Source organism: Triticum aestivum, chromosome 5B, assembly GCF_018294505.1.
Source record: "Triticum aestivum cultivar Chinese Spring chromosome 5B, IWGSC CS RefSeq v2.1, whole genome shotgun sequence".
NCBI classification, from domain to species: domain Eukaryota; kingdom Viridiplantae; phylum Streptophyta; class Magnoliopsida; order Poales; family Poaceae; genus Triticum; species Triticum aestivum.
The window spans coordinates 448765867-448770962 of NC_057807.1; positions in this window are offsets into that span (position 1 = coordinate 448765867).

Genomic DNA, 5096 nt, shown 5'->3' on the forward strand with positions numbered 1-5096 from the left:
ACCCTGTCCACGAGGGTGGGGCGCGCCCTCCCCCTGGGCGCACCCCCCTGTCTCGTGGGCCCCCCGAGGCTCCGCCGACCTCAACTCCAACTCCATATATTCCGTCTCGCGGAGAACAAAATCAGGGAGAAAGTTTCATCGCGTTTTACGATACGGAGCCGCCGCCAAGCCCTAATCTCTCTCGGGAGGCTGATCTGGAGTCCGTTCAGGGCTCCGGAGAGGGGGATTCATCGCCGTCGCCATCGTCAACCATCCTCCATCACCAATTTCATGATGCTCACCGCCGTGCATGAGTAATTCCATCGTAGGCTTGCTGGACGGTGATGGGTTGGATGAGATTTACCATCTAATCAAGTTAGTTTTGTTAGGGTTTGATCCCTAGTATCCACTATGTTCTGAGATTGATGTTTCTATGACTTTGCTATGCTTAATGCTTGTCACTAGTGCCCGAGTGCCATGATTTCAGATCTGAACCTATTATGTTTTCATGAATATATGTGTGTTCTTGATCCTATCTTGCAAGTCTATAGTCACCTATTATGTGTTATGATCCGATAACCCCGAAGTGACAATAATCGGGATACTTCTCCGTGATGACCATAGTTTGAGGAGTTCATGTATTCACCACGTGTTAATGCTTTGGTTCGGTTCTCTATTAAAAGGAGGCCTTAATATCCCTTAGTTTCCACTAGGACCCCGCTGCCACGGGAGGGTAGGACAAAAGATGTCATGCAAATTATTTTCCATAAACATGTATGACTATATTCGGAATACATGCCTACATTACATTGATGAATTGGAGCTAGTTCTGTGTCACCCTATGTTATAGCTATTACATGAGGAATCACATCCGGCATAATTATCCATCATTGATCCATTGCCTACGAGCTTTTCACATATTGTTCTTCGCTTATTTACTTTTCCGTTGCTACTGTTACAATCACTACAAAACCCAAAAACATTACTTTTGCTACTGTTACCTTTACTATCATTCTGCTTTGCTACTAAATACTTTGCTATAGATACTAAGTTATCCAGGTGTGGTTGAATTGACAACTCAACTACTAATACTCAAAAATATTCTTTGGCTCCCCTTGTGTCGAATCAATAAATTTGGGTTGAATACTTTACCCTCGAAAGTTGTTGCGATCCCATACACTTGTGGGTCATCAAGACTAATTTCTTGCGCCGTTGCCGGGGAGCATAGCTCTATTCTCTGAGTCACTTGGGATTTATATCTGTTGATCACTATGAAGAACTTGAAAGACGCTAAAACCAAGATCTATCCCTCAACTACGAGGGGAGGTAAGGAACTGCCATCTAGCTCTACACTAGGTTCTCCTTCTGTTATGAATAAGCTTGCGACACCTAAACCTGCTACTGCTATGAATTCTAATATGTCGCATGTTATCCATGATGCCACTTCTGCTTTGCATGATACTTATGATGAAACTAATTCTATGCGTGATACTACTGTGCCATTAGGTGAATTTCTTGATGAACAACTTGCTAGGGCTAGAGAAAACGAAATTATTGAAGATGATATTATTTATGATAGTGATGATGAAAGATCTCCGAATGATTATGAATTGCCTGTTGTTCTTGAGGGTTATGTTATGGATGAAGAAACTCGTAGAGATTTTCTTGCTTGCAATGATAGATCAGATCTTAAGAAATTGTTAGCTAAGCTGAAACAAAAGACTCGAAATGCTAGAATGAAACATGACCCCGCTTTTGCCACTTCACCTATCTTTGTTACTGATAAGGATTATGAATTCTCTGTTGATCCTGAAATTATTACTTTGGTAGAATCTGATCCTTTTTATGGCCTTGAATCTGAAACTGTTGTGGCACATCTTACCAAGTTGAATGATATAGCTGCCCTGTTTACTCACGATGATAAATCTTGCTACTTTTATATCCTTAAGATATTCCAGTTCTCATTAAAGGGTGATGCTAAGACTTGGTATAATTCTCTTGCTCCTGGTTGGGTGCGTAGTCCCCAAGATATGATTTATTACTTCTCTGCCAAATATTTCCCTACTCATAAGAAAGAAGCTGCCTTGCGGGAAATATATAATTTTGTGCAAATCAAAGAAGAGAGTCTCCCACAAGCTTGGGGGAGGCTTCTCTGATTACTTAATGCTTTGTCTGACCATCCACTTAAGAAAAATGAAGTACTTGATATCTTTTATAATGGACTAACCGATGCTTCCAAGGACTACTTGGATAGTTGTGCTGGTTGTGTTTTCAGGGAAAGAACAGTCGACGAAGCTGAGTTATTATTGAATAATATGTTGACTAATGAAAATAATTTGACTCTCCCTGAGCCAATTCCTGAGCCAGTTCCTGAACCAATTGAGCCAACTCCTGAGCCTATTCCTAAACCTACTCCTAAGAAGAGAGGTGTTTTATTTCTCAGTCCTGAAGATATGCAAGAGGCAAAGAAATCAATGAAATAGAAAGGTATTAAAGCTGACGACGTTAAGAATTTTCCTCCTATTGAAGAAATACATGGTCTTGATATACCGCTTGTTGAAGAACCACATTGTCTTGATAACCCGACACGGGTAGTAAAGGTAAATTCTCTCTATAGATATGATAAAGTTGAAATCCCCTCTGCTAAATTCCATAGCCCGTGCTTAGAAGAATTTGACGACTTTATGGCTAGGCAAGAAAGTTTTAATTCTTATATTGGTAAAGAGTTAAAAAATAATGCTTTCGAGATAGGACGCGTGAGTGACAATATGGCTAGAGTTAAAGGTGAACTTAAACTCATTAGCAAATATGCGTCTATGGTTGCTACTCAAGCTGAGCAAGTACTTAAAGCTCAAAATGATTTGCTTGATGAATTAAATAATAAAAATGACTTTGCTGTTAGAGTGGCTACTAGAAATGGTAGAATGGCTCGGGAACCTTTGTATCCTGAAGGCCACCCTAAGAGAATTGAACAAGATTCTCAGAATAATAATCTTTTTACTTTATGTCATTTACAATAAATAAAGCAAAAATAGTATTATCCGTCTGTTTTCTGAATTGTCCGTGCAATAAAAAAATATCCCGAAAATAAAAGTGCTCCAAATGCCCTACAAATTTAGTATGATTTTTTATGGAATATTTGAGGATTTTAGGCACTGAAATCACTGCAGGAGGAGCAATCACCAGGCCAGGAGAGTGGAAGGCACGCCCACCCCACCAGGGCGCGCCCCCTGTCTCGTGGGCCCCTGGTAGCCCCCTCCACTTATGCCAGCACCCACACACTCCTTCTTCTACCCAAAAAATCCCCATCCAGCTCAAGCACGAGTTCTAGCTCGTTTTGCTGCGATTTTCGATCTCCTTGCTCAAAGCTCCACTCACAAAAATGCTTTGGGAGATTGTTGCTTGGTATGTGACTCCTCCATTGGTCCAATTAGTTTTTGTACTAGTGCTTTATTCATTGCAAATCCTTGCTGTTTTGGTGACCCTGTTCTTGAGCTTGCATGTTAAATTAATGAGGTTCCAAGTAATTCTAATGCATGATATAGGCTCTAGGCACTTGTAGGAGTAGTTGCTACCATTCTTGTGAAGTTTTATTCACTTTTATTTTGAAGTTACTAAAATTTCAGAATTTTTTTAGAAAAAGAATTATGTCTAGGAGAATGTATCAAGGTGGTTCCTAGGTAAAGAAAGGGCCCAAGATTGCTATGCGTGAGCAAGATGTTGAATTACCGAGGGATGCGGATGTACGAGCTTGTGAGTGGCCATCCGATGATTTTATGGTCAAAGCAGGCTTCAAGGAGGAATTTGACGCGTATGTACGTAATGCTGAGTTGGAGGACTTCTTACAAGATAAGTGTCCCCAGTACTATCAATTGACTGATTCCTTTGTGCGGAGGTTTAAATATAACTGTACGCGTAATTCTCCCAGTGTTCTATTTGATATTTATGATACATCTTATACCATGGACTTAGAGGATTTTACAACTGCTTGCAAACTCCCACAATGGGGTAATATTAATGATCCTCAAAAATCTGAATTTAGAGATTTCCTTGCTAGTATTACTGTGGGAGAATCCAGGGACATAGCCCAAGCCACCATAGGGAGCATTCATTTTCCTGCTATACATTATTTCGCTCTCTTCATTGGTAGATGCATTAACGGTAAAGATGAAGCATGTCATATGTGTGTCCCTGATCTCTGTGTCCTCAAGAGTGTTGTGTTAGGTTATAAAGGTTATAACTTAGGGGCAATAGTTGCACGTATGTTGCAGAACAATAGAGCTAGAGATTTATTTGGAGGAATTTATGCAACCCGTGTGGCTAACTATCTTGGTATAGCCCCACGAGAGGGGGATATGATGATACCTCCTTCTTATTTAGATTATGACGCTATGGTCAATCATCATTTTCTTAGGAGGAATGAACAATACCTCCATTATTGACTAATCTATAACAGACGCAACTCGTCCATGTTACTCTTCCTGCTCCTCTCCGTTTTGATTATCAGGCAAAAGGAAGACATATTGTTACCAGGGAGGAAGCAGCCGAACACGAAGGGAGAGCGGAGGTGGCTCGCCAGCATGCCGCAGCTCAGGAAGCATTTGCTGCTGCATCTCAGTACGACCCCAGATACAACTACGGATATCAGCCAGGCTACCCTTGGCATTAGACCAACTTAGGCCAAAAGCCTAAGCTTGGGGGAGTACGTATTTCTCATCGACTTTACATTCATGTTCACACACTAGTCGTCGGTGCTCATACTCTTTCATTGTATTATCCATGCTAGTTTAATTTTCTTTTTCTAGTTTTCTTCTTGTGTGTTTGATAAACCTTAAGAAAAACCAAAAAATAGTTAGTTTAATTGCATGCTTGTAGTAGAATTAAAATGAAAACCCAAAAAGATTTCTCGTTCTTCTTTTACTTGTTGGGAGCTTTCCCGTATAAATAGTTTTCTTTTCTTTTCTTTTCTTTGGGGGTCGATAAGACCATATTGAAATTGTTTAGTGGCTCTCTTATGCATGATTGTTTATTTAACTTAGAGCCCATATTACTTTGTATCCTCTCTTGAGTTGAATGCTTGCAGATTCCAGCTTACTCCAATGCACATACACTCTTAT